The following is a 25,783-nucleotide window of genomic DNA, read 5'->3' as shown; positions in this document are numbered from 1 at the left end:
TCATTAGCAGCAGTGACAGGCACTCTGTCTTCTGACTTTCAGCCTTATACTCTTTCAAACTGTTTCAATAATATATATATATATATATATATATATATATATATCTTTAAGAGAAAAATTGTTTGCTTCTAATATACTATTATTCACTACTCTTTATGGTTTCTGTTTATCCTTAAGATGAGGTCTACAGGAGAGTCCCATGGAATTCAGTGGAGTGGGACAAGCCCTGGAATGTGAGTCTGGAACCAACTATTCTCGTTCTTGGCCATGCCACTGACAACAAGATCACCTCACCTTTCCCAGTTAAAGGGATCTGGGCAAATCCCTTCACCACCTGGGTCCTCAATTTCTACAGTTTAAAAAGAATAAAACAAAATAAGCAAACAAAAACAAGGTTATTTCTAGCAACAAAGTTCTATAATTATCTCATAAATAGGTCAAAATTTATGCTCATTGAAAGGAAGCTGGCTTAAGGAACAGAGTCACTCAGAGTCACAATTGCTGTCCTAGTTAGAACCCCAAGCCTGAGGAGCCTAGAGCTTGAGGGAAACGCAGGGTCCTGACCTGGAGGCTTTGGTGGGTCTTTTCCCTGCTTCCTAACAACTCCAGGCGTGGGTCTGAGGGTGGCCACAGGACAGAGCACCGGCCCAGCCGCAGTCATGAGCCTTTCCAAGGTGACATACCAAGGTCCGATGAATGCCAGTGGTCCCCCACACCTAGGTTCCTGCGGACTGCCACCTGCCCTATCCAGACCCTTCGGGATGACCCTACACTGAAGCTCTACACAGAGCACAGGAAGGATGACACTGGAAGACGTGAGGGGCAGGGAGAACTACTGAGGGGAGGCCTATGTCCTCGCATCTCAACAGTTCAGGGACACGTGACCTGGTCCAGAGAGGAGAATGTATTTTCACTCAGTGCAAAAGGAAGGGAAAGTCGGTGATGGATTATTGATTCATTACAAACATCAGCTGAAGTCACTGCCTTGCCGTGTGCACAGTACAGCTCTCAACAGAGACTTCGTGAGAAGGTAAAGAGGAAGGCTAACTTGATAACCTACTCTAGACTGTGCAAAAAGTGACCTTTGGAAGCAAATAATTTCGAGGACCTTTCTGGAAGTCAGAATCGTCCCTGTGTGAGGGGCCCTGGCGTGGGAATGCTCTGATTGTTGCCGGCTACAGGGAACAGGTGTCTAATCACCGTGACCCAAAGCTGGGCCCAAGGGAGGAAGCATGAGCACCACAGAGGCTGGCCTTGGAGATGCAGACTCGCAGTCGCTCCCCGGAATCAGAACCCGCATTCTCACCAGATCCCCAGCTTGTTCATATGCACGGTAGAGTAGGAGATGTGTGAGCCTCTCAAAGGCAGCTGGGCTTGAAATTTAATGGACTTAGAGGAAATTGGGAATCCAGAAAAGGGAAGGTTTTTTCATGTAATTATAGGGAGGCCTAAAATAGAAACCCAGCTCAGGGCTGTGTGAGGCTAGGGAGAGGGCTCACAGGCCCACCCAGGTAGCCCCTGGCCTGAAATGCTGCGCTGTAGAATAAAAAACAAGTTCAAAGCAAACGGCTGCTTCAGGGAACGTGGAGAAGCTGAAACCATGGCCACACGGCCTAGGTGCTCAGGAAGGGGCTTTTATGAACTGATAGGGAAGGTTGCCTACTTCCCCCTTCTTCCAGCCACCCCTATCCTTGAAACAGGACCCCTGGAGACTCTTTGTCCTTGAGGGAAATGGAGGGGAGGAAGGGGAAGAATTTACTTGTGGCATCTGCTTGAGAACAGGGTGTTGCTCAGACTCTTCAGGAAATAGTGGAATTGCAATGTTCCCCTTGCTAATAAGGGAAGCTTTCTAATTCAGGATAATGTGTCTTCAGGGAGTGAGAAGTGTGGTCTTTGTCCTAGGCTAAAAAGATGATGTTCAGAGATATAGAAGAGCTAGCTCCACGAAATGAAAATTGCCAAGGCTAATGCTCAAGCTGGCCCTCCGCTACAGGGATTGAGATCTGCAGGGAAGCGCTCTTGAGTCAGGCTCTGTGCCTCTCCTGCATCAGAGGGGGCATCTGCATCCTCCTGGCAGACTCCACATCTCCCTGATGCCGCCTCAGCCCTGAGGGGGACTGTTTTATAACAGCTTTGAACCCCTTCAAGACAGCCAGCTGACTGGTTTCAAAGATCCTTTTAGCTTTAACTCCTAAGCATTCGATCAGCAGTTGCTGCGTCCCAGGCATTGTTTTAGACATTTTATGTGTATAATGAGTTCATTTATTCCTCACAACATAATGAGGAAGGCACTACCATTAGTGTTATTTTACAGACAAGGAAACCGAGTCACATAGAAGTTGAGTAACTTATTCAAGATCACAGTTTAGAATCTGACTCCAAGCTCATCATCTTTGTCCTATAACGACCCTTTAACATCGGATTCTAAATCTCAGCGAGCCTGACAGTAGCTCAACTAAGGGTCCCCAGTATCATCCAGGAATGCCAGAGAGGTCTTAGTAGTTGACAAGTCTATAAAGAATATTTAAATTACTGGTATGTTTATATTTTGGCTTTTTTTTTTTTTTTTAGTTAGAGAGTAAACCGACATCATCTCAGTAACAATGAGAGGTTCTTCTTTGGACATAACAGGAATAAAAATTGACATAATTTATGAATGTGTATGTTTTCATGTTTCTCCAGCTATGCAAAGCACTAATCATTTCAGTGGGATCCTGAGTTTACCTTGAGGATCTATGACTGAAAAGAACTCGATAGAAGGATAAGGCAAGAAACCGAAATGTGGTAAAAGCAGGACTTTGGAGGAAATGATTAGACGAAGTATGTCAATCATAGGAAAACCAAGTGAAGGTTTAGAAACAGTTTACCTTTTAAAATTTTTCTTTATAAATGGCAATATTAAAAGGGAGTTTAGCAACAGAAAAGATTCAAGTCAGACCTAAAAGAAACATAAGCTATTAACTCCTTTTCTAGTGAACAGCTTGTCTGAAAAAAAGGGAGTTATTCATTCAGCACAAAAGGATTAAGAGCCAAGTGCTGAGAAACACCATCAAGCCACTGATGGGTCCATCTGGAACAGACCCAGGTCTCTGCCCTCGTGGACTAGGAGAAGAGCTGTACTCGTAGTCAGAGGAAGTGCACTGGTACCCTGGGAGAAGGCCACAGTAGTGGCCCCCCAAATTTTCATGCTCAAGAACATCTATTTCTCCTATTCCTCTGGCTTCATGTTTTGAAATAGGTTGCCTATCGTATCAGTTTGCTAGGGCTGCCGTAACAAAATACCACGGACTGGGAGGCTTACATAATAGAAATTTATTTTCTCACAGTTCTGGAGGCTAGAAGTCCAAGATCAAGGGGCCATCAGGGTCAGTTTATGGTGAATCCCCTCTTCCTAGCTCACAAATGGCCATCTTCTCTCTGGGTCTTCACCTGCCCTTTATTCTGTGCGTGTGCAGAGAGGGAGAGAGCTCTCTAGTGTCTCTTCCTCTTGTATAAAGACACCAGTCTGTCAGGCCTTACCCTTACGACCTTAGTTAACCTCTATTACCTCCTTATGGGCCCTACCTCTACACAGAGTCACATTGGGCGTTAGAGCTTCAACACGGGGCTTGGTGGGAGACATAACTGAGTCCATAACACCTACCAAAGGCAGTGTGTTAAGCAATAACTCATTTTTAATGGGACAAATTAATTAATAACTGCAAAAGAGAGCTTCTGATAAAATAAGATAATCAGTGTTACCACTTTGTACTATCTTCAGCCCAAAGCATAAACAAACACAAAAATTTTACGTTTCATTTTAGCTGTACATTTCTTATGAGTGTGTCACAATTAATTTTAAGCAGATATTTTGAAATACGGAAATAGTATGCCAGGCTCTATATTGCCATCCTTTATCCCTTAGGTATCCAGGGACATTGGGTCGATCAGCATCCATATCTTTACTCTCCTATTTTTTAAAAAGTTCCTGCTTCTTCAGGGAGTGCCACGTATGCTACAAAGATGAATGAAACACAGTCGAAGAGAGGAAACAAGTACACCAGCGGCATAATACAGCACAACTGAGGTGTCGTAAAAAGCCTTCGAGGGTATAAAAGAAGCGTCCCAGGTGACTTCATGGGAGAGCTGGTATTTGAGTTCAGTCTTAAAGTTGGGGGAAATTCAAGGCGAGGGGACAGGATGAGTAAGGACAAAAGACATGGGTTTCTTCTAGTAAGACATATAGTCTCAGCTGGTGGGACTAGACAACAGGGAGCCATTGAAGACTTCAGAGTAGAAAAGAAACCCCATGAGAGTTGTGCTTCCAGATCAACATCAACCTGGAAACAGGCTATTGGATACTTTGGACAAGAGGCCCCAGAGAGCCTGGAATCAGAGTCATCTAGGTCATGCGTTCGTAATTATCCAGGAGAGAGGGAGAAGGGCCTGGATTGGAATGGTGGCTGTAGCCTGGAAAGGACAGAACAGATGCTGGGGTCGTTGCAGAGATTCTCTCAAGAGGACTTGCTGTGTGTTTGGAGAGCAAGGGTGAGGGAGAAGTCAGAGGTGCTGCTGATGTTTGTAAAAATGTATTACATCATTGCAAGAAAATCTCTTTGGAGACTTTTTGACATACAAGCTACGAAATCAGTGACTTTCAAGCTAAGGCTTTACCGAAATGCCTTGGGTATAATTTGGGGTGAGGGTGGCTGAGCAGCAGGAAGTTGGGGCTTTGCTTCCTTCAGCCAGAGCATCTTCTTTTTTTATCTGTTTTGTAGATGAGTTCCACATGATATTTCACTGGGGACAAAAAGATCTCTACTGTAACACATTTGAGAATCATTTGACTGGGGGCTCCCACGTTGATGTTCCCAATCATGACAGTTCTCCGAAATGTTACCCCAAATCTTGTTCCAGTCCCTGCCTCCTAGGCAGTCGTCCGGTGGTGCACACACCTGCCTCGGGGCCAGGCCAGCCTGCTGCTTGCGCAGAGCCCCTGATGCGCTGAGCTCCTCCCCAGCAGTGCCGAACAGGAGCTCGAAATCTCTAAACAATTGGTACTCCTCTGAGAGTTATTTTTATGCTTCCTGTTCCTTGTCTGATGATATTTTTGGCCCTTTCCTAGGAAATAAGGAAATTCCACTTTGTCTCTGTTATTACCTGGGGGTACTGAGGACAACAAACAAAGGAGTTTTGGAAAGAGGATAGGGTGGTAGTGAGTAGACCAGCTAACTGGTATCTTTTGATCCTCACAGGAATGGTCAGATGTTTGCTTGGTTGCTTTTTTTTTTTTAATCCAATTATTCCATCTCCATAAACATCATCTTCTTCCAAACTACAGTTTCTAACCTACACTCTGAGCTAAAAAAGATGGTTCTTACGTAGTCTTACTCTTCCCTCCCTGCACGCAGTATTGGACCCATCTCTGGTCCTTTATCTCCAAAGGCCAAAATGCTTCCACGTGAATGTTATGTTTATGAAAAGGGAGCAAATAAATATTAAAAACTGTACTTTACTTTCTCACTTGACTAAAAATAGTGACACCTTAAGAATTTCACAGTGTCATGAAGGCAAACTTCAGCTTGTTTTATTTTATGACATATATGCAGAACACCGAGGGAGAACTGATCTTCCAATGAGTAAGGAAAGCTCTCTATAGCTCTCATCCCATAGCTTGAAAGAGTTCCACTTTTAAAAAGCTATTAATATTAGGGGCACCTGGCTGGCTCAGTCAGAGGAGCATGAGACTCTTGATCTTGGGGTCATGAGTTCAGGTCTCACATTCGGTATAGAGATTACTAAGAAAAATAAACTTAAAAAAAAATCTATTGATATTGGACAAATGTTATTCACAAGTGCCAAATATTGGAATTTCCAATGACTACTAACTCAGTTGAAAAACAATGTTAATACTTACAAAGCTTCCATGGTTTACAAGGTATATTCCTGCATATTTCTATCTTTATTCCTTGCAACTGTGTTACAAACCAGGCAGGCCAGGCGTCACTGATCTAATTTACGGAAACATGGAGATGTCAAATGAATTTTCCAAAGTCTCATAGCATGTAACGTTATTGAGACCACAGGAAATTTTATACAATTATAGACTGTTGAGATGGGAAGAGCCTAGGAATCGTTGTGCCACCAATGTCATTGAAAGAGAAGGAAACTAGAGCCAAAAGTTGAGTCACTTCCTCAAGGTCCCACAGCAGGTTTCTAGAACTGGGGCCAGAACCAAGCTCCCTGGCTCTTGGAGCAGTCCTCTCGCTCTGTTCCACAGCATGGATGCCATCACCAGGACAAAGAAGAGTGATGAGGAACACCTGGTGACCTGTGCGCTGGGACACGAAACGTGCTGGATCAGACTAAAGCATATCCGTGTTTACTTTCTTCTTATGTCTTATGCTACCACGTATGCCTCAGTCCTGAGTAATTTAAGTACGAAAATATTAGAAGTTCTCTTAGCCTTTTGATCATGATTCTTATCCCAGTTTTGAATTTAATTTATAACCCTATCATTCAGACCTTTTCTTTCATGTCAGAGATTTTTGCATTGGCCCCATATGGCTACTGACCCCTTCAATTCTGCTGTTAGCACCTGTGCTTAGAAAGAAGGCTTTCAAGTGCAAGAAGATTTCAGAATTTCTGGCTAGAGTTTTCTGATGGTCATAAAAAAATAAACAACACATTCTAGATCTTAAAAGGAAGAAAGGGAAAAAAAGATCTATTTCAAAAATGAACAATGACCCTTTTGTTGAAAAACAATTGAAGAGTTAATTTTTAAAAATTCCCAGACCACATCGTGTCTGCCATCCCCCCTGCAATACGATCGTCATTCAGGTTTCCACATGACTTTAAGAAATTCCCCTGTCATGAAACAAAACAATAGTAACATGAGAAATTAACGAGGAAAATGAAATGTGGGAGGGCACCAAAGTGGTCTACTCAGGCAGTCATACCCCGATGGGACCTTCCCAGCCTGCTTTGGAACAGTTCAGAATTTTAGCCTCTTCACTTCATTAATACCTGTTTCTCAAATAAAATCTGCCAATGCCCAGCAGAACTGCAGTTGGTGAAATCCAGGGACTGTCCCATGAGTAGTATCTGCTCCGATGTGCCCTGACTCTAATAACCAGTATTTCAGGGGTTGGGGCAGCACCTGGTGGTCAGCAAAATAGGAAGGTCTGTGGGAGGCAGGACAGCTCTTAACTGCTGCCCACTCAGTGGTCCATTTTCCAAATAGCAGGCACCGTCATCCCCTGTCCTCTCCCCTGGTATTTGATGTGAGGAGGATCCTCAATATGGTGAGAGTAATACTGTATTTAAGGAGATACAAACATCTTTGTAAGGTTAGAGTAAGAATCTTTATGGGGGAAGTATAATGTTCTTTGTAGGGTGTTTAAAATCTCTTGGTTTTATTAAAGGGCTGGATTCTTCCTAATCTCAAAGAGTATTTGTGATTATTTTGGCAGATGAAGCACATTTTTCCTGTGTTTTTGGACGTGTAATATATCAAAATGTTCAGTGGAAATAAGCATTTTGGTGGGTTTTTTTTTCTGTAGAACATCTTTTCATCTGCTCTTCCATTTTAATTATTTTGAAAACTAACAAGTGTGGGACACTTTTTTTAGTTTTCAGACATTATATCTTCATCTCAGATGATCTAAACTGTGTTTTGATTTTCCTTTGATTACAATCTCTCTCCCTTTTTTTAAATCTGCTAACATAAGCTCATATTCAACTAGAAAATTTGCTTTCTCCACAAGTTCATGAGTCAGCATAGATTTCCTTCAAGCATAGTTCAAATCGTCTTAAGAAATTTACAGACTTCAAAAAGAAAAGAAAAAAAAAAACACTGAAATAGTAGTTGAGGCCTTAAATGAGGATAGTTTTCTGCTCCATTTCAGCTGCTCAGAGACTGGGCTATTGACAATAGAGTATTGAAAAACAAGTGCACCAGGTTCTTGCTTTAATTCTTGATAGGTTCTACATAAATTAAATCAATCTTATAACTACTCAGAGGGCCAGAAAACCAAGTGTTTCTACCACCATTCTTCTACTCATCTCACTTTGGGCAAATTTCACTAGATAGAATGAAAAAGGATAAAATAAAAATATTCTCTTTTTATAGTTTAATGACATTGTCCCTATGCATAAATTATAACTTGGAAATTATTGTCAAATCCAAGCTTCCTAAGTTTAAAGCCACATGAGAGTCACTCTTGGAGTTCTGGTGAGTACTAAGAATTATTGAGGCTTTTAGGCGTACTTAACACTTACTTTGGGGATGCCTCCAACATTATCTACAATGTTTAGAGAGAGAAGTATCTCTGTGGGAGTATAGTGTAAGCAAGAAGGTTGCTGAAGATGCCACTTGAGTTTAATCGTGATATTAAGCTAATCTTTCCAAAGAAGGTCCCAGAAAGTAGAAAAATAGTAGGTCCATCTGGTACCTTCATTGAGGTAGATTACCAGGGATGAAAGATGTCTGCTTTGAGCAATAAAACAATAAAAGGCACAGAAGTTTGAGCCTCTGCATCTTATGGGGAATAATTAAAATATGCGCCATGCTTTCCAGCCTTTCAGCTTTAGCTTTCCTCCTTCAAAACAAAACAAAACCCAACTCTACACAATAGTCACCTCCTCTGAAGAACCATTCTTGATGTACATCCCCCCACTCCCATGTTAAAAGTAATCTCTCCTTCTTCACGCTCTCAGCATCTCTCTGTACCTCTCCTCTTACATTATGATTCTTAGTACGTTCTGCCCTACCTTACGGTAAGATACATATGCCCCCATGAAACCCCTGGAGGCCAGCAGTGTCTGTGATTCATCTTCTGATCCCCAAATTGCCCAGCCAAGTGCCTTCAGTATGAAGTGCTTAAAAAAAAAAAAAAGTTTATGCATCCCTCATTTACTCTTAAAAGCCTGCTTTGTGCCACATCCTAAACTGGGCCCCAGGTGAACAGTGGTACATGAAACAAAAAGACAGAATGAATAAATGACCGTACCAAATGCTGAAAGCCAAAACAGTGCTGAGTCTTTTGTTTGTGGCATGTGTACATTCTGACATAATTCGGTCTATAATCCTGATGGCCAAATTGGCATTCAGCTTGACATCAATAGTGAACCATGGTGTCCCTAGGCTATTCATTCCAGGAGCTCTGCACTGCGGGGGAGAATGCCTTTTAAGCTAAAAGCTTTGTCTTTCCCACTGTATATGGAAAAATTGACTATGCATTTTCATAGAGAAGGTCTAGTGAAGAAATGTTTATATTGGAACAAGCCCCATCTCTAAATCTGGGCTTGTTGCTGAATGGTATTTTGTTTCCTTGGATCAGGGAAGGGGTCTGGAAACATCTGTAACTAAAGTATTGTTTTAAAATCAGCACAATTTTTCCCCCTCAAATGATAGATAACAGAATTACTTTAAATCAAACATGCTCAGCCTTCCCCCTCTATTTCCTCTCATAAATGTGTATTATTCTGTTGTCATTGAGCGTGGCTGCACACAGAACAGATTTGTAGCATTCAAGGCATCGCCTGCTCCTTTGCCGTCCTTTTCTTTTCACGGTAGTTCGTATACTTTACCTTCACTTTTATAACTGTGCTCAAACAGAGTAGTTATCAGGATTACAGTAGTTATTTGGGGCCAAATTTTAAACGCTACAGATAATATCAGATTGTAAAGTGATTCTGGAACTATCCTCAAATTTTTTACTAAAAAGAAATGTGCAGATTATTTGTGTCATTTATAAATGTAAACTTGAATAAAGTAAAGTTTTAAATTAGGCAGTGTTTTGCCCAAATTACAAAATAAAATGTTTAGGGGAGGGAAGTTGGGGACAAAAAAATCATAGGAAACAATCCCAAATAACATGAAAAGAGTGGAAATTCTATACCAATTTTGAGTATCATTCATGTTCTAAAAAGAATTGAAGTAGTTTATGGACAGTTCATGATATTATAGTTAAAATTTTGTTAGTATAGATTTACCATTTGTTGGAAAAGTTTTTTGTTTTGTTTTGTTTCTTTTTAAATTAACTCCCTACAACATGGAGCTAAATGTTCAGTATGTTCTAAATGTTCCTTTCCCATGCTTTCTATAAGCACTTGGTGTTTGATATATTTGTTTATTTATGAACTGTTTGAAAATGGCCCTGTCATCAAAGTCCCTGAACAGACTTTGATCTTGCCTTGAAGATTCATTCTTCTGAGCCTTTTAGGCGCTTGACACATAGCAGAGACGTAAAATGTTTGTTTCATGAATTCTACTACTCACATTTTACAAATTTACAAATAAGAACACTTGCGGGTAGAGTCTCATTGTCCTTTGTCTCCCAAAATTTGTTTCATAAAATATATCAATGGCATTGTGTAGGTTCAACAAACAATCCTAGATTTTGAGCCCATTCCAAGTCCTCTGTGGGATTTAGCCTCCTTCAGTGCTGATGCACAAAGGTGTTGGTCTCATGGTTCTGTCAAAATTATAGTGACAGTATTTTATTAGTACAATTTATGGGTCATAGTCTTCCTGTTAGTTGGGGCCAGACGTATCAACCTGCCATACATTCTGCCTAACCAGACATCTGCTTCTGATTCATAAGGAAACACCTGCACACATGCTGATGTATATTACACAAAGGGGCATCCTTTCCCAAGGTCCATTGTCAGATCCCTCAAATGGAACAAGAGAGGTGTCAAGGACACAGCTGGATGTCATAAGACCAGTTTCTAACAAGGGTTAAAAGAGTTGACTTCTCTAACGAATAATCTACACTATTTGCCTCATAGTCCATTTCTATCTGCACTATATAGAAACTGTTAAAAATTGAAACACCAGCTACAAGGTACTATATTTAAATTAATAATAATTGCCATATGCCAAATCAAGTCATTACAGAGGGCTGACGGGCAATGTTTCCTATCTTGACTGAGCACCACACGCAAAGCAAACCTGAAAAAGGCTTAAAAGCATCCTCCCCCATCACCTGCTCCCACTTCTCCATCCCACCCCACCCCAACCCCTTCACCCGCCCTGCCTGGGGAGTGGTATTAAGATGTTTTGATGACTTTGGCATTCACCTGTGAAACAAGAAGATAGTGGAATAACTTAAATGAGATTCTTGACAGATCTGATAACCATGACCAGAGTTGATTTTTATCCCAAGATATACCTGTGAAAGGCAGAGGAGGACAGTGTGGGCTTTCCTGCAGCCCCCAGAAGGGACGTGAGCCTCCGCAATACTCCCTGCAATTCTCAATATCATTTTCTTCATCATCGACAAGAAGTGTGTTTTAGCCAAAGGAGCACTGAGGGTTGCATTAACATGCTCTAGGCAAACAACTTCTGATAAGTCCCTTACTTCCCTAGATCTCAGTTTTCCCACATTTAAAATGAGAGGTAAGACAAGGTAATCACTAAGATCCTCACCAGCTCTTGAGTCCTGTGATTCTGTAATATCAAGATACGTTCAGTACATATGTATTAAGCACCTGCTATGCAAGGCACTGAGGATACAGTGACAAATCAGACAAATCCAGTTTCTGTTCTTGGGGAGTTCAGTCTTCTGGGGAGGAAAGACAGTGAACTGGTAACTTCGAGTGTTGCTGCTGAGCTGCGTGCCATAAAGAGTGATGGCCCCCTGCGGGGCTGCCAGTTAAAACAGACCATCGTCGCACAGACATGTCTAAAAGGAAAGGAGGAAGCTACTAGCTGTTGAACCCCTCGCATGCCCTTCTGTTGGACTCTAAATGCACAATATTAGTTAATCCTCACAGCTACTCTAGGAGCTAATGTTATCCATTTTTCAGAAAGAGAAACTGAGACCTTGCATTAAATAGCCTGGGTGGTAGAACTGGAACTGGAATCCAGATGATCTTATGCTTTCCGCTCCTCCAAGTTGTCTCCCAAGGCCGTGACTATAGGGAATTATGGCTGCTGTAAGGAGTAGATGGTAGTGTATCACATCAGTGCACATGGGAGGTCAATCAGCAAGGTCTAGAAGCTAGGGGTACCCTACATGCAAGCGTATTTGGAGGAGAAATTGACGCACTCACTCAACGAATACTTCCTTAACAGCTGCCAGATGCAGAGTTAACAAATGAATACACGTGTGTGCATTTCTAAAAATGACAAAGAGTAGATTTTCATCATATTCTGACAACGGGGTGTGCAAAATCTAAAGAAAGATTACCTAAAGGTACATATTTGTATGTAGAGAGAGAAAGAGAATTTGTAAGCTGTTGGAAGAATAAGAAAGAAATGAGAACACATTTGGGGGAACTTCCCCCTGCCTATGAAATGTTCTTCATTTCCTCATTGAACAATTGATTCACTGCAATTATATTGAGAAACCTATCAAAATCGACTACTTGAAAAGGATCCTACCTTTGAATACATCTTATCTATTTGGATTTCCTGGAAATGTGCTCCAGTGACTGAACAGGGGGGAAATGTCACTTTTCCCAGATTGTTATAAATTGTGATAGAAGGGGTCTGAATATGTGAAGTGCAGTCTATCTTTAGATAGTGCAGTTTCAATCCCCAGGTGGATAGAATGCAATTTGTTAGCTCTTTTCAGTCTGTTACTAGCTATTGCAAAACTAGTATCTTGTAAGAGGCATTTGCATCCATGCTTTTTCTTGACGATGGCCCCTACTGGGACTACTTAAAAATCTGTTGTCACTACCACATTAATGTTTAGAATAATTATAGCTAAAACGACCTTTCCCCTTCAACAAAGAATAGTTGTCTCCTAACAGCTGATTCAATTTTTATGAAATGGAAAGTGGAGCTCAGGATGTTGGAGGAGATAATCAGTGTTATCATAGTTTTGCCTGTTCTCAGAGGCGATGGCCGAGGAAGGCTGAGGAACAGTGCTATCTAGGAAGGAGACACACGGCTCCCCACCAACAAAGACAGTGAGGAGGGGGCCATGAGGCAGGTGTGATTAAAAACAACTGGATATAAATAATCTTAAACTTCTGGCCTAATTTTAGCTAAGTTCACACAGTCATGGTAATTTCCAGTATCACATTTAATAATTTTCTAACAAAAGCTGAGTTTCCTTCTGTTTCAGGGTTTTAAAACCATCCTAATTGGTCAATTAACATTTTTTTAATGAGCCTTTAAATATTTGGTAAAAACAACTTGGATATTTGAAAGAGGCCTTGGCCTAGGACTGGCTGAAAAAGAAAGTCAACCAGGTATCATTTCACACATGTGCTGGACCATTAAATGGTCCCCAGATAAAGAGCTGGTAGGTCAATTATTTCCTACCATTGCCATACTCCTGGGGGTGATGGTGGGCTGGTTACTCCGCACCTGCTCTCCTCCACTCCCCTCCAGATCCTAGCTTGGCCCTTGCCTGCCTGCCTCACTCTGCCTGCAGAGGCCAAGCCTTGCTGAGCCTTGCAGACTGCACTACTCATGCTCCCTCGCTGAACTAGAAAACAGAAGAAGGGACAGGTGGGGTAGTTCTGCCATGTTCCCTCTCTGCCTTAGGCACTGCTTCCCGGGCAGAAGCTGCGGCCCCCGCAAGACATTGGTTTTCATGGTGGCCTAGCCATAGCTCTGGCCCCCACCTGGGTTAGTGTAACAACTCTTTTTGACTCCTTGGGCCCTAGAGGTAATAGATTTGTGTTCCCATTGCTTCTCCATTCCTTGTGCCTTAACTTCCCCACACTTCACTTGAACCCCTAAGGTGAATTCTGTTTCCTGTTGGGCCCCTGACTGACTGACTGTATCAATGGACAAGCTCTCTTTTGAAATTCATGGCTTTTTCTATTTCCTTTCTGGTGGGGGAACACTTTCCAAAAGCATCTGCTGCAATTAGCTGTTTTAATTCACAAACTATTTGACTTTCATGTAAGGGAATAATAAAGAAGAGATTATACCAAACAAATTTAGCAAACTCTGAGAGCATGATCTTAAATTTCACAATTCCACTTCATTTGGTTTGAATCATTGCTCAATCTTTCCCTATTCCCCTTTTCAACTCCAACCCAGCTGGAGGAGCCAACCTTTAGCCTCAGCTTGTGGGTCACTCTGTCATGTTCTGCCAATCTAAAGCCAGAGGTGGGTGGGACTCCCACTTATTAGCTGTCTTGGTCCCTGAGGAGACAGGGTTCTCTGGATTTGGACCCCAGCTCCCCTTTTAGAATAGAAAACTAGCCTATAAATTCTCTTACTTGAATTTTAAAATTTAGTTTCTCAGTCATTGGAAAATGGGAGTATTGTGCACCATTCCGAGAATTTACCTCTGCCTGAAATTAGTACATCCCAACTAGAATAAATAAGCCCTCGAAAAGTACTCCAGATTGCACAGGTAGCACAGGACATGTAACTACTGGAATAAATTAGTGGAAATCAAATTAAGTAGTCTTTTAAATATTTTTAGAAAAACCTAAAAGCTGATATATGCTTTAACTAAGAGAGACTTATAGACATGGGAAGGGCTTTCCCATGGGATGATGTAGCTGCTAGCTGTAAGATGAAAAACAAAGGAAGAACAAATTAGGAAAGGAATGTTCTTGTGCTTATTTTTTTAACTCTGTATAATGATCACGGTACATAGTGAATAACAAGGAAGTTAGGGAAATTATACACAAGCGTCTGAATCTATTGTCAAGACCACATTAGTCACTTCCCAGAGATGATGTTTTAGAGACCTCACCAGGTCTAGACATGGAAATCCAATATCCAGCCAACCTAAGTGGGATCTTTTGTTTTTCTTTCATTTTTTTTTCTTTCATGAGCATTTGTGTGCCCTCCATAGAGCTTAAGAAATAAAATATTGCCTATATATATCTCCTTCCTCAATCCCATTCCCCTCTTTTACCCTTAAACAGCCTGATTTCTTAGATTCCCATTCGTATCTTATACTTTTCTTTATATGTGGGTGTCCCTACATAATGTACAGTATAATATTATTTTGCATGTTTCTAAATGCCGTATAAATGTAGTGTTTCTGTTTTGCAGCTGGCTTTTTACCCTCAATATTGTATTTAAAAGATGCATTCATGATTGAAGATCTTCACTTGTGAGATTTGTCCAAATGCCCTCCAAAATTTCTACACCATATGCCCTCATTTGGTTCATTCTTTACAGATTCAAATCTACTTTTTTCAACTAACATATTTTCAAAATCTACTTGCTATTTGCTAATGACTCTGATAGGTGATGAAGATCCAAAGATGAACAAGTCACTATTCCTGTTCTCAAAGAGCTCACAGTGATTTCAGAGAGGCAGGAGTGCAAATTAAAAACTGTAAGAGCATGTTCCATGTGCTCTAATGAGATATGTGCAGAGTGGCATGGGAACACAGAGGAAAAGCAACTGGGTCTGAGACAAAGGAAAGCATTCATAAGTGATGGAAGGGAGAAAGACACCGCAAGCCTCTTGTGGCAAAGTCAAGGTAGTCAAAAGAATATTTGGGGGAAGGAAGGAAATCCATGGTTTAAGTAGAGCAGAGGGAACAGAGTTTAGGTTGACTCTAAAGGACGGGTTGGGGTTGGAGTATGAAAAAGGAGCCTTGTACATCATGCTAAAGAATTTTATGTACTCATGTGGGCAATGAATGAAGAGCCACTGGGAGTTTTGAAGTAAACAAGTCATATTGTAAGTTTTCTTAAATTTAATTCTGGTAATAAAGAATGAACTGGAAGGGAGAAGTTCTGGTGACCCAGAGAGTAGGGTGGAGATAATTATAATAATCCAGAAGAGAAATGCCAAAATCCTGAACTAAATAGTGGTAGTGGGAACAAGGGGGAAGATTCATCTTGGTTAGCATCTCAGAGGTAGAGTATAAACTCTATGAGGTCCAGCGTACAGAGGGTGGCTGGACAGGGGAAAAGTCTAACCCAGGTGGAGGGAATGAGAGGCACTTTGTGTAGAGAGAATTTTAAAACAATAATAAAACTTGCTGAACCACAGTCTGCTTTTTAATATCCTCATGTGCCAGCGTTTCTAAACAATGTCAATGAGAAAATTCTCCTCCCTTAAAAAATCTTTTGTTGTCTAAGTTCTACACAGTTGCTGCGGTTACTGTTGAGTTTAAATAATATAACAAATATGTCAGCTTCAAATTAGCACATTCCAATTACTTAACCTTTAATAAACATTGCATTCTACACAGAAATTAATTCGGGGAACTTCCAGTCCTACAGCCCCCCTAGAACAGATGGAGGTATTAGTTTAGAGAGTAAGTTTATAACAGTTCAGAATTGTGTAAGGCCCTTTCTGACTTGAGACTCTAAGCTCTGTGGCACTCCATCCGTCTCCATTTAAGCCATGGATTTGAGATAAACAATGATAGCACAGGGATTGTGAAAAGGAAGAGACAGAACTTGGGTACTTAAATGTTATTCTGTGTGCAAACCATTTTCTGATTTTTGCCGACTTCATTCTTGTGGAAGCATTTCCAAAACTTACATTACTGCCAAATGACATCACAAAGTGTGTCGACAGAAAAGAGCTATAAGGAGGTGATCCTGGAGAACATCAACAGTGTGGAGGCAGCAGATGAAGATGAACAGCCCTCCCCTCCTGCCACTCCCCCAAACCCCCCAAGATACTGAGAAAGATAAGCAGGAGAAAAACCTGAAGGCAGAGTTGTCCTGGAAACCAAGAGAAGAGAGAATTTCAAGGAGGGAATTTCAACCATGTTAAGTACTAGAATGAGAACAAGACTGGAAAAGCAAAGCCACAAAGACATCACCCAACAGCTTTATCAGCTCTGCGCTGGGTCCTCTGGCAGCACTTCAGTGACACAATGGAGACAGAAGCCAGGCAGTGGATAGAGGCATGGGTTGGCATGAAGAAAGCAGAGCTAGTGTGATTGAATTCTCTCACTCGTGAAGTTTGGCTAAGCAAAAGAGGAGAATGAAAAGGAGGTAGAGCTGAGGGAAGGTGTTCTTAGAATCTGAGCCCCAAGGAAGAAGTCACAGCTCATCCAACACAGGACCCAGGACCTAATTATGCTCTGCCTCTCCTCACCCTGTGGATGCAAATTGCTGGATGGTGTGTGAGAGAAGGAGGCCAGGTGATGGCACAGGGTCAGGTGTATGGGTCCCAGAGCACCGAGAGAGGGCTAATCTCTTCTAATATGAGGAGTGCTATCTCCTCTGAGATGAGCAGAGGAAATTAGAATGAGTCAAGATTAAGATGAGGGGCGTCTGGGTGGCTCAGTTGGTTAAGCATCTGCCTTCGGCTCAGGTCATGATCCCAGGGTCCTAGAATGAGCCCTGCATCAAGCTCCCTGCTCAGCAGGGAGTCTGCTTCTCCCTCTGCCTCTCCCCACCATGTGCTCTCTCTTTCAAATAAATAAATAAAATCTTAAAAAAAAAGATTAAGATGAATTTTGAGGAGAAGAACAATAGTATGAGATTTTTCCACCCAATGACCTCCATTTTCTCATTAAAAGAGGAGACAAGATTATCTACTGAGAATAAATGGGTACAGTAGAGGTTTGGGGATGTATTTCTCCTTTCCTACTAATTCACAGTAGCATTTCTGCAGTGATGCATAAACCCATGAGGAAGAGCATAGGGAGAGAAAAACAGGACTGCCAATCCCTTTGTGCTTTTCGTCTTGAGCCATCCAGGGTAAGGGTAGCACTGAAGAACTGGGAGGACTTCACGACAGAAAAGGCACATTTATTAGCAAAGGAAACTGATGGAACATCCCGACCAGTCATCCTGCCCAAGGAAGCACTACCACCTTCCCTGGGCTCACTGAAAGGAAGCCACTGTAAGTTTATAGACAATTAAGCCTCCCGAATCCTTGTGAAAAGAAAAGGCAATTTAGTCAGACATTTGCAAGACCGTGGGGCCATTAAAGGGTGATGACCAAATTGGAATGCCTATAAAAAGCACTTAACTCCGTGCCTGGTGTCCGTCAATAAATATTAGCTGTTATTATTCATAAAAACCCAGTGGAAGATGACAGAAATGTCTGTCATCTCACAACACTGATTCCTGCCAAGTGGTGAAGGAGTCATGTAAAAATCCCCCAAATGCCTATAACTCTGAAGTCATTCCTCTCTGCTTGTTCTTCTAGCCCTTCTACACCACATCTCTTCCTTTCTTGGAAATGTGTCCATGGCATTTGCCCCAGTAAATTAAACTGAGTCAGTTCTGAGATATTAAAAAAAAAAAAAAAAAAATCTGGCCAAGGCTATGTTGTGTAACCGTGGCTTGGAAGGTGGGGAGTGAAAAGAACAAGTTACATGAGATGATGTGACGAGGACCCAGAGCAGAAAAGCCAGATGTTAGCAGATTTGTTCAAGAAAATCAAAGGCAAAAAGGCACCGCTAATGCCCCATTATGTTATATAAGCGCACTCGCTACTACAAATGAGCAACTTACAAAGTATTTAAAGTAACTTTTCAAGGAGACAATTAAAGAAATTTTCATCAGTATTAATGAACATAATCATGCCCAAATCCAACACTTCAAAAAGAAAATCTTTATGGCTTTAGGGCTCTAAACTTTCTCGTTTGATCCTTTTAGTTACACAACTAAAGAGAGCCAAGGGTGAGAAGTACTTCATTACAGCCCGAGTCTGTTAGTATGTCCAGTCCGAATAACATTTGATGGAGTACAGGGTGTGTGAATAGTTATTTGAGATCTTTGGGTTGGAGCACTGATTTCCCTGCCCAGGGGAATACTCAAGAAGCCCATAAAAAGTGCTGAGGAATAGCCACGCTGATGCAACATAAATAGCGTGATAAATACATCTCCACTTTACAGAATTAAAGGACCTGCCTTAACTCTGGTCAAGACAGCTCTGTGCTTCTCAGAATTCCTCGGAACCTAAATCCTTGTCTCTGTTTCACTGGTGATTATATTGAGAGCTGGAGTGTTTGGCATGCTGGCCAAGGCATGGCAGACACGGGTCCTAAGCAATAAGCACAACCATAGCTCCAAGAGCCAACTAGGAGAAACTAGCACCCCAGTTTGTGTTTAGTGATGCCCTAGCTTTCTTATGCCAACTATAAGAAGAAATACCTTCAACTGGGTAAACCTCTGAAGAATTTTGAAACTACTTTCCTAATCAAGCTATGGTGAAATCACTGTCAAAATCTAAAAATTAACTTCACCTATTGAAATGTAGGGAATTTCAGTTATGCAAACAAGAGCTTAAAGAGACCCAAGGGTGGATCCATGGGGTAATTCTGTCCACATTCAAGTAAAATCAATCAAGCAGTCAACTTCTTGCTAACTGTTACACATTGCATAGTGCCTTTAACTTATTTTGGCACTTTGACGTAGCTTCGTATATGAACAAACAGGATGTGTTAAGCCCTCCCTGAAAAAATAGAGTCAAATGTTACCAATAGCCTAATTCAGGACTGCTTTCCACCCCAGATACTTTATCTTTTATTTTTATAGACACAGAAAAAAATAGCCTGTGAGATGTCTACCCATGTCATAAATTCATATGTTCTCATAAGTCACTCCTCCCCATCAAAGGCTGCATTGATATTTTTAAATACATTAAATTGAACCGTTGGTCCCTATTAAAAGCCTCTGAATACTGATTCTTAGGTCTGCCCAAGTTTTAAGCAGATGGAAGTCAGCATTGTGCAAGACCCACAGACTCAGTGTAAAGGCACAAAGGTTTAGCTTTTAAGTGAGCATAATATTCAATCTTAAGGTGACTTTTATTATTCACTTTAAAAAATGAAATTCTCTAAAACTAAAACTAGAGCTAAAATCATTGTTGCCTGGAAACAAGGAGAAAAGTAGATTGATTATATACATACAAAAACCTAAGCAGAAAGAGAATTGGATGTGGGCTGTTAAATGTGAAGAATACTAATTTGGGAGGTAGCAATGACTTTGGACACAAGTGAATGAATTCAGAGAGATTTTGGTTTGGGTTTTTTTTTTTATACTTTCTACATTGAGCCTCAGTAAATTAAAGCAAAAGTTGATGAATCAAAATTCTAGAAGTCTAATTCAGAAAGCAAGATGAGTCGATATTTGTAAAATGTTTGCAAATCCTTGGTTGAAGACACAAAGCAAATTTCTACAGTGATCCCCCCGTCCTTGTGCAGTATTTTGCTTTCCGTGGTTTCAGCTACTTGAAGTCAACCTCCATCCAGAAGCAGATGATCCTCCTTCTGATGTATTGTCAGGTCCCAATGCCTATGTCCCAATGCCTACATCATTCACCTCACTGCATCTCATCAAGCAGGCATTTTTTTTCATCTCACATCATCCAAAAGAAAACAGGTGAATGCAGTACAATAAAATATTTTGAGAGAGAGAGATCACATTCACATAACTTTTATTACAGTATGTTGTTATAATTGTTCTATTTTATTATTATTGTGGTTAATCTCTTACTGTGCTTAATTTATAAATTAAACTTTATCATGGGTATGTATGTATAGGAAACATACGTATAGGATTCAGTACTATCTGCAATTTCAGGCATCCACTGGAAGTCTTGGAATGTATCATCCACAGATAAGGGGGGGGACTACTATATTATAGGTTAGATGTTATTGGAATAGGCACAGGGCTGTAGAGTATGCTCTTTGTAATGGAATTTTATTATAATTAATTCATGGTCATTTGTTGGAGCTGGAGATTAGGGTCTGATTCTCTCCGAGAGAGATCTCAGGATGCGTCTCACATGACAACTTCAGACTCCTCCTAAATTTGATCCATTTTTACCGTTGTTTGTTTTAATGGGTGGTTGGGGACCTCAGATTCCTAGAGAATGCTATTTGAGCATTTAAATTATTTAGTCTATCAGGCTTTTCAACAGAAATTCTGAAGGTTCTAGAGATTCAATATCTATGCAACAGTAGTGACTTTGGGCCAATTAATTAGCTCCTCTGTGACAATATTTGGAAAACCCAGTGAGATTTTTGTGAACATTTTTAACCTAAAATGGTATTACTTAGCTTGAGTTTACCACACTCAAGGGATGCAGACTGGACTATACCTCAAAAAAGCGTGACTTCAGAATCTTAAGAAAATTCAAAAAATGTTCTGTATGATGATGACAATATTATTAGTTTCAGCCACTGTTCTCAAAGGACTTCTTCATATGAGGACAAAAACTATCAAACAGCTGTATAAATGCTATCCTCTTTGTTAAGAAACAGTCTCACTTTGTTATCTTATGAAATAATTAGTATAATAATTAATATTGTGATTATATGACCCCTGGAAATAATGCCTTCTGCAATAATATCGACATATGCTGTCACTCCCAGTTCCTTTAAATATAAGTGGCATATGGGTATACCGTACCAATTTCTTCCTAAAGTTCCATCTAATTTTAATTTCTATAAATGTAAAATTAGCCAAGTACACACACTGATTTTTACTCAGAGCCAGACACCATACTGATGATAACAAAGTAAGCAAATGACAATCTCCACTTTTAGTCTTTGAAGGCAGAAGTAAATGTTATTGATTAATCCAATCAGTGTTCAAGCAAGAGACAAGCTGTAATAATATAGTAGCTAATGAGGAGAGCTGTAAAAAGTCTACAGATGATTTAGTGGAAAGTAATTAGTCAAAATGATAACTGGGCCGAAATAAATTGTTTAAAGAGTAGATAGTCCCATTCAATGATTTTCATATATTAATAACTTTATATATTTTAAGCATGTATCCATTTTTTAAGACTTTTTTTCTGGAGTTTAAAGGAAAGATTTTACATTTTTATCCATTTCAGCCTGCTTTGGACTGTTTGTAGCAGCAAAAATTTAGAAATAACCTAAATGTCCAACAAAAGGGATTGGGTTAATATATATTAACAGTACACCAGATGGTTAAGAGCTCAAACCCAGGAGTCAAACAAAGAATCTAAATCCTAGGTCCACCATTTCTCATCTGTGTTACTTGGTCTGCATAACAAACCCTATAAGCTACAAAGACTCATCTATAAATTGTAGGTGACAGCTATTACCTTCATAGGGCTATTGTGGGCAAAAATGAGAGAGGTATACAACATGACCAATGCAATGACTTAAACAGGGTAAATATTTATGTTCAATTAATTAAAGGGTCAATTAAATAAATTTGTATCCTTCCTTTCTTTCTTTTCTTCCTTCCTTCCTTTCTTCTTCCTTCCTTCCTCTTTTTTGTTTTTATGAGAAATAGCATGTTATACTAGAGAAAGAACAAAATTTAGATCTGTCTGAACTCCTTATAAAGCTGTGTGACACTGGATACATTTTTCATCTTCTCTGACCAGCAGTTTGTTCATTTCCAAAATGCAGATACTTATACCTAATGCACAGAGTTGTTACAAAGAGCAAAAACCATAATGTGGATGAAGCACTTACAACGCTTGGTACATAGGCCCTGTATTATTATTATTATTATTATTATTATTATAAGGCCTAGGCACCATCCCAGGCAGTATAAACCCTCTGAATGCTCTCCCATGTTCAGCTACCCATGTGTTTATACAGTTGTATGCTATAGGTCAGGTCTTCTCACATGGGCAAAAGTGTTCAATGTCATCTAAAAATTGATTATAACACCTCTCTTGCTCACACACACACATATATAAACATAAACACCATCTTCGTTTAATAAATTGTGGAGAATATTCCAAAAGAAACCAGGCGGACATTAATTTTCTCTGTGGGAAGACCACTCAGCTTTCAAAGTCTCTAAATAACACAGGTCTTAGAATCACTAAGCCAAGAGATTGCTAACCAGGAACAAAACTAAAAGTAACTCTGCTTTCATTCCTGAAATTATCTGCCTTTTAATATTATAACAAAGGTCAGTTTGGCCAGTTCCTATAGAATTTCAAGAAGAGATTTAGGGAAAATTAACAAAACGTTCTGGAGCCATGACAAAACATTTCTACGTAAGAGGAACAACATGATATAGCTCTTCCTTGAGGATACTCAAACTTCTCTTGAACCACTTAATTATTTGCCATTCTGAGAAATCCTCTAAGGTCCTGCAACACAAAGGGTCCAAGATATCCAGTGCATGTAGTAGTCGTATCAGAAGCACCCATGCCCAAGGCTTCCATTAACCTGAATGGTGCCTTTACACAAATTTAAAAATGGCGGCTCCCCTCTGGACAGATGAATTAGAAAATATAATCTTTCAGGTGTACAACGCCCAAAAGGAAAGAAGTTGGCCAGGTTTCCGCCCCACCTCATCCTCTCCACAGAGTGCTCCACGTGACCCTGTCCCTGGCTCCCTTTTTCTTCCCATCTCCCACAGTTTAAGAGACGAGCCAAATCCATTTCACACAAGGTCAGAGCCTTAGCCTGGGGAATGGGTAAGTGGATAATGACAGACTCTCTGGGTGAAGTCACCTCCTAAACTTGGCATAACATAAAGATTTCATTGAGCACAGTCCAGTCTAGGCAGTGGCTGCCTGGCCTGTGTTGAAAAAGATTGGAGACCAAATCCAGCCCTAGCAGGGAGCAGTAGGTATATTAGCAGCATAAACCATTGGTTTCCAACAGCACATAGGCTTCAGATTTCCTATCCTAGTCCAAACTGTTGAAATCACAAGCATTTGTGGAGCAATTAATATGAACACGGCACTGTGAGATGCTTTAGGGCAATTCTTAATCACACATTGAAATCTTCAGGGGACTTTTAAAAAAATAAATAAAAAACAAAAACAGATCCTTGTAATTTTTCTGTACATCTAAAGCTATTTTAAAATTCAGAATTTATCAAAAAAAAATTTTTTGCTATGGTTATTTGGGATTTTTTTCTGTGTTGTGTGATTTTATTTTTGTTCTTTGAATATGAATCTCTTGATTTAGCTAAGCCCTCAAGGACATAAGGGATTAACTGCTGTCATATTCAAAATGATGCATTTTTCAGGGCAAATCTTAATTTTCTTTGTCTTCTTTAGATGAAAGAGCAGCAAAAATGCCCAAAAGACTTGAACTAATATCAGTTTAGAGCACCCTTACTGAAACTTGATACGTTGGGCCAGAGGCAGGTCCTTACTATAGTTGATGATACAAGTAGATCTTCTCACGTTCTGTTTCCAGGCATCACTACCAGACTCCCTGCCACCACCAGCATGCTTTTCCCCTCCTGACACCTCCAGTCTTTGCCCCACTCATTGGGACTCACAGAAACAGACCAGAATGGTGGTCGCAGGGGCTGGGGAGCAGGGGAAATGGGGAGAGGTTATCAAAGGGTACAAACTTCCAGTTACAAGATTAATGATTAACAAGTTCTGAACATCCAATGCATGGCCCAATGATTATAGTTAATAATACTGTATTATATACTTGAAAGTTGCAGAGAGAGTACATCTTAAATGTCCTCATCACAAAAAAGAAATGGTAATTATGTGACATGACGGAGGTATTAGCTAAAGCTATGCTGGTAATCATTTTGCAATATATACACATATCAAATCACACGTTGTACACCTTAAACGTATGCAGTGTTAAATGTCAATTATTATTTCAATAAAGCGGGGGGGTGGGGTAAAAGGATTCATTAATTTAAATAAGTAACTTTTAAATATAATATTTATTTTATAAAAAACACAGATTTTTTTGGTTCCTCTGTCAGAACTCCTGAATGAGAGGTTCCCCACATGTCCATGCATTGGTCAGTTAGAGATCACAGAAACCACTGTTTTGGAAGCTACTGAGATAACTAATACTAGGCCCCTTGCTATTCTTATCCATTCCTCTGATAATTAAAACCCTCTTCATGTCAAACTGCAGGATGCAACACACTCATGTGGCATCAATCTTATGTCTTATAACAAGGATATATTTTTAAATAAAATAGAGAAGTTTAAGGTACATGACACATAGGTTAATTATTGCTTTGTGAATCTTTTTCTGATATATATGTATATCCTTATATATTTACATAATTATATGTATATCTGTGTACTGCATCAGAGTTAAAACATGTATTTTTTTAAGATTTTATTTTTAAGTAACCTCTACACCCAATGTGGGGCTTGAACTTACAACCCAGAGATCAAGAGTCGCATGCTCCACTGACTGAGCCAGCCGGGTGTGCCCCAAACAAGTATTTTTTATATTTTGAAACAAAATTCAAAAACACATGAACTTAGGTGGTCTAAATTAAATGCTTCTTGCTGCAGTTTTAGCAATTTCCCCTCTCTATTGGTCCCTAATGGAAATTGAGAAAAAGGTTTCCTATCAACCACAAACTCTCCAATATAAATTAGAAATCGGTCCCCTCTCTGCCTTACTTTCTCTCACTTAGAAAGATGGAATTTCTTTGCCTTGTCTTTATGGACAAATGCCATTATTCTCTGTTCAACTTCCTCCCAATTGAATATATTAGATTTTAGTTTTCGGGTCCAAACTGGTGGTGTTTTTATACTGTGAATAGTGTCCAGTGGTTCTTTCTTTACAGAGAAAAAAGCAAGAGGAAATGGGTTTGCATAGCCGTCAGAGGGACTTCAGCCAGATAGAATGAAAAATTTCCTGGTCATCAAGATAGTACAAAGTACAATGAGTCAATGAAATGGGGGGAGGGGGTGATGTGAAATCTACTCTGTAAGTTTGTGGAAACAACCCAGATCCTTATCTGTCTGGAATTCTTTAGAAGTGAATCTGTCTGACGGGCAGGGAGTGGACTTCCAGGTCTCTAATGCCATTGCCGCCTTGCATCATTAAGACATTCTGAAGAAACATAAAATACATATTCACAACTCCAATCACATAAACCAGGAACAATCTTGCAAAGTTTCTCAACTGGAGCACAAAGGACATTGGCAGGGGGCAATTCATCATTGTGCAGGTTGACAGGTGCATCTCAAGATGGTTTAACATCACCACAACC

General features: G+C 40.2%; 1 protein-coding gene and 1 long non-coding RNA gene across 3 annotated transcripts in view; both read left to right on the top strand.

Annotated features, from left to right (window-relative positions):
- The window catches only part of LOC135365603 (uncharacterized), a 31,420-nt gene extending 7,414 nt beyond the window's left edge, over window positions 1-24,006 (top strand). Inside the window, exon 2 of the long non-coding RNA XR_010413737.1 lies at window positions 178-24,006. This is a non-coding gene — a long non-coding RNA (uncharacterized LOC135365603). The remainder of the gene's footprint in view (window positions 1-177) is intronic.
- LAMA4 (laminin subunit alpha 4) overlaps window positions 1-25,783 on the top strand; it is a 150,927-nt gene that overhangs the window by 9,147 nt on the left and 115,997 nt on the right. The window lies entirely within an intron of this gene.

Source organism: Mirounga angustirostris, unplaced genomic scaffold, assembly GCF_029215605.1.
Source record: "Mirounga angustirostris isolate CCGP_5_RB_7025 unplaced genomic scaffold, mMirAng1.0.hap1 SCAF_8, whole genome shotgun sequence".
Lineage (NCBI taxonomy): Eukaryota > Metazoa > Chordata > Mammalia > Carnivora > Phocidae > Mirounga > Mirounga angustirostris.
Note: the sequence above shows the minus strand (reverse complement) of the source record. Positions and strands in the feature narration are given on the sequence as shown.